The sequence below is a fragment of the Ruditapes philippinarum genome, unplaced genomic scaffold (genome assembly GCF_026571515.1).
Source record: "Ruditapes philippinarum isolate M1 unplaced genomic scaffold, ASM2657151v2 ctg989_1_1_1_1, whole genome shotgun sequence".
NCBI classification, from domain to species: domain Eukaryota; kingdom Metazoa; phylum Mollusca; class Bivalvia; order Venerida; family Veneridae; genus Ruditapes; species Ruditapes philippinarum.
This window is the reverse complement of record NW_026852943.1, coordinates 154,096-169,029: the sequence shown is the minus strand read 5'-3', so window position 1 is coordinate 169,029 and position 14,934 is coordinate 154,096. Positions and strand designations below refer to the sequence as shown.

The 14,934-nt window shown below is 33.1% G+C and overlaps 1 protein-coding gene across 1 annotated transcript in view; it reads left to right on the top strand.

The window, feature by feature from the left end:
* Nucleotides 1-700: 700 nt before the first annotated feature.
* LOC132728908 (alpha-mannosidase 2-like) overlaps nt 701-14,934 on the top strand; it is a 40,709-nt gene continuing 26,475 nt past the window's right edge. The window contains exon 1 of the mRNA XM_060714639.1: nt 701-853. The gene's annotated coding sequence lies outside the window, so the exon portion shown is untranslated. The remainder of the gene's footprint in view (nt 854-14,934) is intronic.

Sequence of the window (14,934 nt, the reverse complement as noted above, 5' to 3'; positions counted from 1 at the left end):
TTATTTGTGGCGTAAGTTGTGTTGTGCGTTTTCCTTGCGGTCTCTTGCAGTTTGCAGACACAAAATCCGGTGAATAGTACTGAAGATCACTGGTACTATAAACGGCTTTGCGCTGTGAATCATTACATTTTTTTATAAAGTTTCAGCATTTATATATCCCAAATCTCAAAGGAAATTAATTTATAGCCAGATTTATGATTTAAGTGACAAAATTAATTTATAACCAACTTTATGATTTAAGTGACGTTTTAATGTTTCAGAAATACGGTTAATGTCTAAAAGTTATTTTACAGAGGGTTGATCGTCGTCTGGAAACAATTCTTAAATGTTATCTCGATATTTTAGTAACACTTATACAAGAGAAATATTCATTCTCGATGACTTGTATACAATTTACCACTTCAATGAGTAAATGACCAGTGTTAATCAGGTCCACATGGCTGTTTTGATACACGCATCACGTTTTAATTGTCTAGTTGTTTATTACATCATTTTTATGATATCCAGAAAAACATTAAGCTTGATGATGCATCAGCAAACAAGACTTATGAAAAAGTGTGATACAGGGCGCAAGAAGCATCTCAAACATAAAAGTCAAACTGTTTTTTAAGAGATCGCCATTCTAGAATGTTAAATTATAACAACAAGGTTACAGCTATTAATGATTGTCTGGTACTTCATCTCAGTGTTATTATATCATTTTTCTTGCCTTTCAGGAACATTGATTCCAATTGATTGAATTTGACATACGCTGGTGCTGCTGAACGTGAAGAATGATCCTTGGACTATTATCTCTCATGAATTGCTTTTCACTCCAACAAGAGACAAGCAATTTTCTATAAATCAGAAGAAGGTAAGAATGGTTATTTTATATTTCATAATAAAAATCATAATTGTTATCATAATATTAATTGTAGCTTCATAGGCTGTTTTCCTCATACACATTTACTTATCTATTATAAGTATTTTACTTATATATTTATTTCTATTAACTCAGTGGACACCATGCACACAAAGTTCCGTATGTCTTTGTCGATAAGAAGGGCAAGACCGTTACACTATCAGGAATTACTTATGATAGTTCACGCATTCAGAAAAATTAAAAGCAAAAACCTGAAAATACAACAGTTGGTCAAGAAGCCCCGCTCTTTGTTATCCTTGGCTCTACATCTATTTAAAATGAATTAACTGAAATTGATATAAATGTTGAATTATACAAGCAACATGCTGATACTTTAAGTCAGGATGGAAATATAAAATAATTTTAGAAAAAAAAACTATTTGGTTGTCACGGCCAATATATCATTGTTTCAAAAGTTCCGTTAATGGTAGAATCTCTAGATGTTGACATTTTCTGTAAAATTGACAGATATTTTATAGTTTTTATGATAAATTATAATGTTATATCATAAATAGAAATGAATATAAATAAACTATATTTTGTATCCGTGACATACCTTAATGTAACACATTTATTTATTTAGAGACGTTGATTAAGTGTTGGAAAGAAACAGACTACAAAGTAATATATTCATTTTCATCAAAAAACACTTAAAACATTTTAGACCAAACCAAAACGAGCTTGCGCTCTTTTTTCTCTCTCTTCATTTCTCCCAATTTCCGGGGGGTTTTGTTTTATTTCTTTGCTACCTGAATAGGGTAGTTTTTCACTGTTTGAGGTCTCAAAAAAGGGCGGGGTCGAAAAGCCGTCAAAACACGTCTGTATGAGGTAAAGGGTTAATTTGATTACGATATGACGGAATAAAAATACACTATAATTTTTGTCAGAAAACTTGTTATAGTCAGGAGTAGACATTTTTATCGAATCTCATCAGTCACACTTTACTTTTCCTTCAAAATCAGTAAATACCTTAGAGATCAGCTATCAGTTCTTAGTGACAAATCGATCTAACTTTCTGAATCTGTGAATTATGTAACAATTTCCCGCAGACATGCCTTTCTGGCATTTGCTGTTTCGATTTAATGTCAATGTATTGCAATGATTGAATTGAATTATATCTCTTAAAAAAGTAGATTAGAGTAGTGAAAAGTGGGAATATTCTACGGTTGCCCCACACGGTAATATAACAATATGTTGCAGACTGTTTAATCAAGTATATCCATGATGGACAACTGTGATTATTGTACACTCATCGTACGATTCTCGTAAAAAATACAGAAATACTGTAAATATATTTTGTATTGTATAAATGAGAGGTACAGAGAACAGAACTGTGCAATTGTGTCAAAATCCTTTCGAAGATAAATTTGGTGGGTTAGAAGTGATGTTTGTCACATAAAGTATTTTAAAATAACAAAAAAGATAATTTCTGTAAATTGAATACTGAACCTTTATTAACAATCGTTTTATTTTACCTACGCGACGTGAAATTTCACTTTATATAATAAATGATTTATTTTACATGAAAGTGATATGCGTGTGTCAATACAAGACAACTAGTTGAAATATAAACTGAAAGTAAATCATTTCTCTGAAGAAAACAGACAAATAAAATCACACTCTAAGAAAGAACACAACTTTCTGCCAGATCCATTTTAGTTAAATTGAGTATAGAATGTTTTATTACTGCTATTTATGGAAAGCTCCCACAATTCTGACAAGAACCAAATGAGTTTAATTTCATTTTATGAGAAATTTTAGAAAGCGAGGTGTATCTTTACTGTTGATCTGTGTTCGAGGAAAATTAATGTCGAAGGCAAAATCCTGAAAAATGATTTCGCATAACAGATAGAATTTCACTCTTTTATGAGTGAATGGACTCCACATGTCTGTAAGAAGTTGAGATAAATCTTTGCAGTTGTTAAGTTTATGTTTGATATAATAGACACAACAAAACTGCAATATTAAGATTAATGCATACAATATGTTTTCCTTCATATTCAAGTTTAATTCTTTGTCAGAGTTAAAGAAACTACGAGTTATGATTACTTGTATTATCAAATTGTTCCACAAAAGCTATTTTGATATTTGCATTTAGTCATGTGCGTTATAGTGCAAGACACAATGACTGTGTTCAGGCGTATTCTAACATTTCACATCATTTAAGCGGAGAATGGAATAAAAAGTTTAGTAAAAATAACTTTCATCAAATAACTCGGTCATAGCAACTTCTGGTGGTTGCTCAATTTGATTATAAAGACTCCCCCTACATATGATAGAATTTAGAGTATCGATTAACTTAATGGAACTTGGTAATCTACAATAAACTATCTGAATTTACAACAAGAAACATGGCAATGCCATGAAACCAGGTTTTCAATTATCACCATTGTAGATAAATATGTTGTATTTGAAATACAAATACAAGCAACAAACAATGTAACTATGTGCAATGTAAAACATGAATAATGTAGGAGGAATTGCCACTGAAGAAGTGTTCACTATAATATTATGTATAAGGAATCAAAGGGCTGCAGCTCTATGGTATTTTCTGATCTTTGCAATCTAAATCATACTGACTATCTGTATGTACTTTCCTGTATAAGTTTTTTTATATACTATAATTCATCTTACGCAGCGACAGCGTTTTGATTTTCTTCTATAACAGTTTGAGATTTACATATGGAATTTTGCATGAAAAAAATAGAATTGCCTCGACTAGGATTTGAACCATAGGCCTCTCACACCCTCAACGAGACCGCTTACCTCTGCACCACGGCGAAGTTATACATATGAACCTTGAATAAAAACGAATACATTATGTAATTCTAAATTGAGAATTTCCATTTCGTGTTTGTAATCCTTATTAATTTCGAGGTATTTTGTTCACGGTAAACGTGTTGTTTAACACTGATGAAAATAATTTATCGGAAATCTTCTCGCCAAAACAGTCCGACATGTATATATTCCACTACTCGACAGTCAGATTTATTTGTGTACTACGCTCTGGAGTATTCGGTAATCGGCATAGCTAAAAATAGCATTTTCATTGATTAAAATGATATTCATGATAATCCGAAGCTTTACGGAAATAGCCGAACATTTTTCATTGAGTAAAAAGATATTCATCCGCGAAATTTGTGATTGTAACCTCATATTTCTATTGACTAATCTAAACTTTTAATGCACTGTAATTCGTTAAATGCCTACATTAAAAATTATTCTTTCTTTTAAATTGGTGGTTTTTAAGCAGTTTTGAGTGAGAACTACTTTGCGTTGTTAGGACTGTTAGGAAATTTTGTGTCAGACTGTGGATGTTAGCTATGTATTTATCTGATCTTGCGATCAGAAAATACAAAAAAACAAAGGGCCATAATTAGGTCAAAAACTATCCAATCACAAAACCCCGACAATATGTGCCAGGGTGCTTGATGACAAAGCTTCTGTGAAAGTTTGAACAAAATCCGTTGAGAAATGTAGGACGAGTTCAGCACAGAAGAATTTGTTCACTATAATTATATTGATAATTCTGTATAATGAAAAACAAGTTACAAAGTAGACATGAAATAATATATCATATCTTTTTTAAATTACCTCCAAAGATGATATGACCTTTGACTGCCAAATCAAGTTAAAATCATGTAAACAGGATTTTCAATGTTAATGTCACTGTGACCTTGACCTTGGAGCCAGCCATGCGGAACATGCGTTCTGCACGTCATCTTGATGTGGTAAACATTTGTCTGAAGTTTCATCAAAATTCTTCAAAGGGTTGAAGAGTTACAGAGCGGACAGGATTTTCAATGTTAATGTCACTGTGACCTTGACCTTGGAGCCAGCCATGCGGAACATGCGTTCTGCACGTCATCTTGATGTGGTAAACATTTGTCTGAAGTTTCATCAAAATTCTTCAAAGGGTTGAAGAGTTACAGAGCGGACACAATTTCGTTTGACGCCCGCCCGCCCATCCGCCCAGCCGCCCATCCGCCCATCCGCCCGCCATACCCCAATCTAATAACCAGGATTTTCAAAATTGAAAACCTGGTTAAAGGTCAAAAACTATCCAATCACAAAACCCCGACAATATGTGCCAGGGTGCTTGATGACAAAGCTTCTGTGAAAGTTTGAACAAAATCCGTTGAGAAATGTAGGACGAGTTCAGCACAGAAGAATTTGTTCACTATAATTATATTGATAATTCTGTATAATGAAAAACAAGTTACAAAGTAGACATGAAATAATATATCATATCTTTTTTAAATTACCTCCAAAGATGATATGACCTTTGACTGCCAAATCAAGTTAAAATCATGTAAACAGGATTTTCAATGTTAATGTCACTGTGACCTTGACCTTGGAGCCAGCCATGCGGAACATGCGTTCTGCACGTCATCTTGATGTGGTAAACATTTGTCTGAAGTTTCATCAAAATTCTTCAAAGGGTTGAAGAGTTACAGAGCGGACAGGATTTTCAATGTTAATGTCACTGTGACCTTGACCTTGGAGCCAGCCATGCGGAACATGCGTTCTGCACGTCATCTTGATGTGGTAAACATTTGTCTGAAGTTTCATCAAAAATTCTTCAAAGGGTTGAAGAGTTACAGAGCGGACACAATTTCGTTTGACGCCCGCCCGCCATCCGCCCATCCGCCCATCCGCCCATCCGCCCGCCATACCCAATCTAATAACCAGGATTTTCAAAATTGAAAACCTGGTTAAAAATGTAGTTAGTTAGGAAACAGATCTTGTTTTGTAGTGTGTTGTGTATTTTATTGCACAGAATAGAGTTCATCTGCTCAGTTATATATAAACACAAGGCAGTAACCCCGAGTGATTTCTTACATTGTTTCCCAACAACAAGCGCAGGCCATTGTAATGGACCTTATCAACCACTTTTGAAAAATTTATAACTAAAGTACTCGAAGATGCTTTGTTCATTTAAATGCATTTGTAAAAAAGATTTCGTTAAAATGAATAAAAAGATAAACAATATAAAATATCGTTATATAAAGTAATTATATTAGTGTCATAACATCAATCAACTTGCAGTGCAATGTGCATACCGTCATGCACAATTTACATTTAACTTATAACGTATTAAGTAAACAAATATAATAAACTGAATTACAGGCAAATAAATTACACATCTAAATATTCAAAACACTTTATCGCTGATTAAAGTAACTTTTGAATGAAATCAATAGACTAAAAACTAATAAAAAATTTTTACAACCTACGTGTTTCTATAAATACATTGTTTAAAACAATGTTTTGTTTGCACATTCTGTAAAGATAAGAAACAAATACTTTCAGTGATTCAGATTGGATCTTCTTTCCTTAGGACAGGTGTCCTTAATTGTAAAAAAAAGTCAGGTCATTTGTCCTAAATCATAGGAAAAACTTCGGACAATTTCTTTTACCGGTATCTCTAAATAAGTAATGTATATGGTTGGCTGGTATTCTGATAAAATAAGGATAAACAAAATATTTAAATGCATTTTCAATATCTATTTAACAAAGACAAAAGTTGCTGTCCGTCACACTGTTTCTGCCAGCTCCAATTTTTGTATCAGATTTAAGTGATCACTTGACAATTTAGAGGGTCATGCGAAACAATTTATTTTAATCAAAAAAAGAATTGGAACCACTACTGTATACTTGAATATATCAGCCTTTTCTCTATATTTTGTTCAGCCGTTGGAAAACGAAAATGAAAAGAAAAGAAAATGTTGTAGTAAAATCATATGAAGATTCTCTATAAACTGAAAAAAGTTCTTTAATGAATTACCTCAGTTAGCTCCATTCACAAGCCAGTATGTACATTACAACTTCACTTTTAATCAGCGAGTTAATTGTTTTACATAGTTGCATCATGCTTACCATATTTGGTAGTATATATGCTACGTCACTAGCTGTACTGCATACAGGTAAAATGTGTAATTATTGAAAGAGGGTTGTGTAGACTAGTTTATTGTGAAAATGGGATAATTGATCAATTGAAAAGTGAACAATAATTGGATATAGTTATATTGCCTCTCTGGGTTGCTTGAACAGGGAATTTTGGTGTGATTAACGGACAATTGAAAGAAATGAAGTTATAAAAAAATCAGGACAAAGCAGTGCATGATTTGTAAAACAGTTTGCCGTGGATTTGAAATTGGCATAATTTCAGATGTTCTGTAAATTGATGAAGAATAAATAACTGTCACAGGAAAAGCACTAATTAAATCTCATTGAGTCAAAGTTATAAAAAATGCGCCCAAAAAAGCCCTCTGGAAAACACAGGTCCTTCGCATATTCCTCGGCAAAATAATTAATTGGGTCATTAAGCATGGATCAATTGAAAAAATTCTATTTTTATTTTCAAATTAGCCTCTTTCAAGATTTACACAAGTAAAATGAAATACTAAATCGTTTTTGTTGCTTATTGATCTACAAAAAAAATATGCCAAAGCACTGTACATTATAAGCTGTTGAATGCAAACAAAATTTATTTACACGGTCAATTGATTCACCCGCAAATGTAACAGGAATGCTGATAGGCTTATGACATTCTACGTCACATATGTGGGCGGGTACCGAATCACTTATCAATAATTGCTTGGGATTTAACTTTTTTCGTCGATGCTAATTTACGTTTTCTGCCAATGCATCAATAGATTATATTATTCAATGAAATGTTGACTCTTTACTATGGAAATTCGTAGGTCATATGGTCTGAGAGATAGTATTTTTCTCGGTCCGATGGGCGTATTGAATTTAATTTTCCCGGTCATCCGTGACTTTATCGGCCATGGGCCGAAGGGCCGACCCAATCTGAATCACTGGACTTTGCTTCTATAAAAAGTATTTTACAACATTCGATTTCATCAAAATTATAGACGGAAGGCTACAATAAACACCATTACCCCTTTGATTATTTCTGTAGTGAAGCTTATGGTATATGCTGTCAGTTGGTACTTGCTGTCCAGCTGCAACATTTACAATAAAACCCGCGTTCTATCCGTTAAGGTTTAAATATATTGTAACGTGTACCGAGCTTAAGTACGTATTTATAATCAATATATTATATTTATAATTTTTCTCTAGGTTTCCTTACCTAAATGATTGAAGACCAATGATTTCAAAATGATTGGAATATAGATTAATTAACTTGAATTAAATAAATATTATATAAACAAAACACAATATTGATATATTTGATAACAATCCTAAATCCTAGTTTCGATCCCTAGTCTCTATGCCTCTTAATATAACCCGTCTCGATGCCTATGCCTATTACACTCGATGCCTATGCCTATTACACTATACTCGTATTTCCTATACTTTTGTTTTATTTATCTCCAAACAGTAATCCAACAAATATCCTGCAGCCCGGTTTACTTTCTACCATATAAAAACCTGTAATCCTCTCCGGTAGCGTTGCCCCCTAGAGAACACGGATCACAGATAATATATATAGCAGGTATAACTTCAAAGCTCCAAGATTAGATGTTGACACTCTGACTTCCACCAACAAAAACTAAAACTCACCTTGAATTCCTCTGCTTATATATGCTTTGCACAACAACGCCCTCTTACGGCTATTTATGATTGGCTAATTAACTTACAATACAATTATACAGAAACGAGCACCTGCTAATAATATTATTTAGATCATAATATAGTCTGCATTACAAATAATGCCAATTAAAACATTGTAGTAGAAACTATTTATACATTTCATTAAAATTACATAAAAGAAATACTCGCATTATTATTTACAACAGAATAATAGCAAACTAACCTTAAACAAATATAGTCTCCAGTGCAACGTATTGTTTACGTATATTTACCTGCAAATGGCGTTCATGTACTAAAGGGCCGTAACTCGTCATGATTGTTACAATATTATATTTAATGTCGTCTAGTTCCGTTCAGTTCACCTTATTTAAACCATGGTAATAAAATCGAACGTTAAACTTTTATAATACACCAAAGTGCCTGATAAAACGCGGATCTAGTCCAAATTCGCTGAAGCTTGATGTAAAACACGAAAAATTTCATGTCTGTTGAATGCTGGATTAATGAGTAAATGAAGTTTATGGAACGCTCAAAATGCTGAAAAAGTCAGCATCAAACCGGCATTTACATGACAGCTGACAACAGTCCGGAAAGTCTCACCCAACACCATTTTTGTGTGACAAAAGAAATACATGTACCACTTAATTATCTAGTCATTCGATTTTTTTGCGTTTGGGTAAATTGACTTTATATTTCAAAAGATTGTCTATTATAAGGGTGACTGACCAACAGTTGCTGTTGGAAAATGTTGGGATAAAATATAAATCTGCTTAAAATACAAGTAATGTTATGTAAGTAAGCGTAAACATTGAGTTCAGAACACGTTGATTTCTGTCATTAAAGGGACTCCACCTGAAACATTACATTTGAATTTCTTACGTGAATAAGCTGGGGCACTTTAAACAGAAATATATGCAAAGGTAGTTAAGAAATATACTTTGAAATAAATTAAAAAAAGGTATTTATTATTGTGCTTTTCTTAGCCCGATTTGAGTAAAAAACGTATAAACGCTTTTCATTTTGGGTCATTTGTTTACGATTTGAATAAATATTCTGGAAAAACGAAAAACGATGATTTGAACTTTTGGCACAAAGATTAGTGGTCTAAACCTCCATCAAATGGTACATTTATCTGGAAAAATATTGTCAGTCCCATTATGTCAAAAGACCTCAGTGGAGTCCCTTAAAGAGTTAATGTTAATATTGAGATCAGTCATAAGAGTTAGCGTACACGTTGAGTTCAGCCATATTAGTTATCAGACACGTTGAGACCAGTCGTGACAGTTATAATACACGTTTAGTTCTGTCATGTACGTTATCATACACGTTGAGTTCGGTCATGTTAGTTATAATTCACGTTGAGTTTAGTCATACAAGTTATCTCACACGTTGAGTTCAGTCATGTACGTTATTATATACATCTAGTTTAGTCATGTAAGTTATCATACACGTTGAGTTTAGTCATACAAGTTGTCTCACACGTTGAGTTCAGTCATGTAAGTCATCATACACGTTGAGTTAAGTCATGTAAGTCATCATACACGTTGAGTTAAGTCATGTAAGTTATCTCACACGTTGAGTTCAGTCATGTAAGTCATCATACACGTTGAGTGTGGTCATGTTAAGTATCATGCACGTTGAGCTTAGTCATACAAGTTATCATACACGTTAAGTTTAGTCATGTAAGTCATCATACACGTTGAGTTAAATCATACAAGTTATCTCACACGTTGAGTTCAGTCATGTAAGTCATCATACACGTTGAGTGTGGTCATGTTAAGTATCATGCACGTTGAGCTTAGTCATACAAGTTATCATACACGTTGAGTTCAGTCATGTTAATTATTATGTACATTTAGTTCAGTCATGTACGTTATCATGCACGTTCAGTTCAGTCATGTTATTTATTATGTACATTTAGTTCAAACATGTACGTTATCATACACGTTGAGTTTAGTCATGTTATTCATCGTACACGCTGAGTTCAGTCATGTTATTTATCGTACACGCTGAGTTCAGTCTTAAAAGATATCGGAGCGAATATATGACTCGTATAAACTAATTTTAGTTATAACACCGCATTTGGGATGTTGTTTGGACGTTTATATGTATAACTGGATCATCAACAGACACGGTCACAATGGAATAAAAAACAACCAATATTGGCTGTTAGATATGATGGAAAAGATATTATGATACTATTTGTGTATCGATTGATTTAAAATCACAAGCGAAAACATTTTTTTCCGTTTCTTAAAGAGGACAAACATGTCTTTTATAATGATATAATGATATATTTAGAGCATATTATTGCAAATCACATAGTGAAACTATCGCTGAATGTGAAATTATGATTCAGTTAGGAGCAATAATTAAAAAAGTGGTATTTTAAACTCACTAAAACTATGAATTGCTAAAATGCAAAAGAAGCAAAAGCGGGTTAAGCTATATGGCCAATGAGTAAAGATTTGGAAACTGTAATGGGACATCAATCAAAAATATTTTAGAAATACAAAAGCGGCGTAATTGGCCTTTAATAGAACTAAATTATCAGCTTAAAATCATTGAAAAACTAGATATTCATTTAAATCATAGAAAGTGTTTTTCGTGTTGAAAAAAGTGAAAATCTCCTTGCAGCTTTATGCTATCACTTAATTTCTTACGAAATTATCGTTAATCATAATGTAAAATGTTATTAATATATTTTTTTTTCAATACTTCAACGTAATATGGAAACTCAAACAAACAAATTTAGCAGCATGAAAGTAAGACATTTAAATCGTTTTATTATGCAATTAAAAGCATGGCTTGATTCAGTCAGAGTTATTTTAATATTAAGCAAAACAATATAATATCGGAATTTTCAAATCGATTGTATCTCCTTAGCTGTCTTGGTGAATTTGCGGAAGGATTTCCCAGAGAAATGCTGACCTGATTGTGTTACTTGTTATCTAACACTTGAACTGATTTGCATGTTATAAAATTTAATTGAATCAATAGAAAAAATCATCAATAGATCGTCATGTAACTAATGGACAATACGATAGCATGTTCTCCGACAGAGTGTGTCACAATATTTTAGTAAAAATGTCCGGTCTAAAAACTGAGTGTTATGTCATAGCAATTTAGAGTTGAGTCTTGACTTCTTTTGTACTTGTAATGATCATTATTATTGATAAGTAATGCATTTCATAAGAACATAGTATATATGAATCAAAATTGAAGAAGTATGCATTACTTGCAATGCAATTTATAATTTTTAGAGTTGAAGTAATATTTATTTATAACACACTGCTATAACATACTTTCACATATTATTTCTTAAATCAAATATATCTGGTATGTTGATAATATATTGCCGCAGCTTTTTTTCTGTGAAAAATATTTTAGAAACTCTGATATGCAGTTTTGACTTGGTTAAATAATTTCAATTTCTGAGTACGATCATTTAAGCAAACATGTAATACATTTTTTATCTATTATCAAACATGCATTATAATAAAGTAATGCCCATTAGAATCTGAAATCATTAATGAGTTCATAATTACGTGACAGCAATGTTATTTCTGAATTGTCAGTTTATTGGGATATTACAGAAAATTGAAGTTGACGATTTTTGAGTACTTACATTTAGAAATTGTACCATAAATACCATTATTTACGTTATCCATTACCGGCTGCCATTGTCGTTAGCCGTCAAAACTGCATATATCATTTTATCAGCAAGTCTTATATACATATATAAGGATAGCACATAGCACAAACAAAATGCACAACGAAATTAGTTATGATCCCCTGAGATAAGTAATTCTAAATTCAATCGTGGTTCAGATAATTGTCTCCTGGTTTATTCAGATATAATACATAAGCTCATCATACTGTCAAATAGAAAGAAATTGTCTGTTTCTTGAAAAATGTCTGTTGTTGTCATGCTTTATTCCTATATATCAAAATATGATGTGATTTCCAGATCTATATAATATTATGTCGTTTTGACAGGTTTATATAATTATCTTATCATATTTTGTATTTAATCGATAAATGTAACTTTAAGAAGGTGAGTAATTTCCTTTGCACTTCGTGTTTATTGAGCCTATAGGTAAAATACATTTATATGAAATGTCGCATACAAAATGTTTATAACATACACAGCTACATATATAAACTTGCTTTTAAGGTCGTAACATGAAAACGTTTTCTTAAAGACAAAGAAGTATGCAAAGCGATCGCTTTAAGACAGAAAAATCGTCAACGTTATTCATTATAAAAACTACAGTATTTTAATTGTTTCTTTCTTGATCATGGCAGATTTAAACTTACGTGAGAAGAATGGTAAAATATGTCTACTGCTGAAAAGTGCAAATCCTTAGCAAGGAGTAATATCGGAACAAATCGTTGGCCTTCTTAATGTTATATGGTACGTACCTAGCTACTCATTCATATCTAATTCACACCTTTTCAGTCTAATATGGTTCACGTCTACTCCATCCCATATAAAATCAAGTAGACATGAACCATATAATATTCAGTAGGCGTGAACCATATAAGATTGAGTACGCGTGGACCATATATGATTCAGTAGGCATGAACCATATAAGATTCGGTAAGCGTGAACCATATACGATTCAGTATTGCGTGAACCATATACGATTCAGTAGGCATGAACCATATAGAATTGTGTAGGCGTCAAATACTCGTAGAAGACAACCGAACTTTTGACAAATGAGCCGCGTCACGACAAAACCAACATAATGGGTTTGCGACCAGCATGGATCCAGACCAGCCTGCACATCCGCGCAGTCTGATCAGAATCCATGCTGTTCGCTTACAAACTCTATAACAAGTAGGTAAATCTGATAGCGAACAGCATGGATCCTGATCAGACTGCGCGGATGCGCAGGCTGGTCTGGATCCATGCTAGTCGCAAACCCATTATGTTGGTTTTGTCATGACGCGGCTCCAATTTTTTTCTTGATTTCTTCGAATCTATCCTCACACAATTGAAAAAGAAAATCTGGAAAAGGGGAAGCAATAAAAACAACAAAATGAAATAAAAATTGCAGACTCGGTTTTAAAATTTCTGTTTATGAGATATAATGTAATTTATGTGCAGCATCGCTATAGATAAGCGGTTTTCAATCTTCAACACAAGTGTTCTAGAACAATTATTCCAGGGGACCGGAAAAATGTCAGAACCATGACAACTTGTTCGAGCTGCAACACCGCACTAAACACCTGCTGGTGTAAATTTTAAAAGTCTGAAAAAGGAGAGTCCTTTGCAAGCAATAAAAACAACATAATTATATGAAAATTGCGGTTGATCTGAGTATTTCGATAAGTGCAACATCTCGCTCGCCCTGAAGCACCGGCTATAGCGGTTTTCAATATGCAACACCAAATATACTGGAACCAATGATCCCGGATGGTAACTTGTTAGAAGATGTAGTCTGCTTCCATGCCGTCGATATTATGAGGACCTAGTATAAGAGGCAGATAATCATGACAGTAAGCAAGCTGAGCCGTCCGGTTAGCTTTATAGGTAGAGCGTTTGACTGTGAATCAGGTGACCCGGGTTTGATTCCCGGACGGCGCAGGTTACTTTCTTTGTGATTGATCATAAAATCCTTTCTACGGTCATTCGCACTGTACCTCTGCTCTGGCATGTACAGAAGTTTTAGTTCCTTGCGAAAGTGAAGGCAACTAGTACTGGTAAACTGCTTGACAGCCTGCCCAGGAACGATGCGGTGGTTGAACTGTGCTCTGGTGACTTCAATGTGGCTTATTGTCGTGATCCGGAGTGAAAACTACCAACACCACTACACCACCACCATTTAGCAAGCTTTAGACGACATCATCTTCTCGTCTTCGGAGGAGATTTTGATTAGATTCAAAAGGAACTTACTCCTGTGAATGTATACCATATCATATGCTGAGCGATTAAGGAACTATACGGAATATATATAATCATTCAAATATATCAAATATAAGTCACCTTTCATAATCATATCATAGTCAAGTGTTAGTAAATTACATGGTATTTTTTACATGTTATTTTTATTTGAGTGTCACGTCAACATTTACGTCAGGCCTAAGGTATATAAATCGCTTGCAAAAAGCTTACATTTTTGTACTTAAAGATAATTCTCTCTGTTAATGTAAATATGGGATTGTTGTAAAAAAGATGTCACGCTAATTACCGCTGTTTATCATTGTTTAAGTGTATTTTGTTTGAAGTGAAACCTTCTTAACATGCTTTAATTATAGTTAAAACGACTCGACAAACAATCTAAATCCATACTTTAAAGGTTATTTTATACGTCTTTACTACGAACAAAACAAATAGCAAACAATAAAACTACTGTAACATTATGCAATTAAATTAGATTTCATCCTAAACGTAATAAGTGTAGGAAATAAATAAATTATGATTGGCATAATAAGATGATATTGAACTTTATTTTTTTATTTTA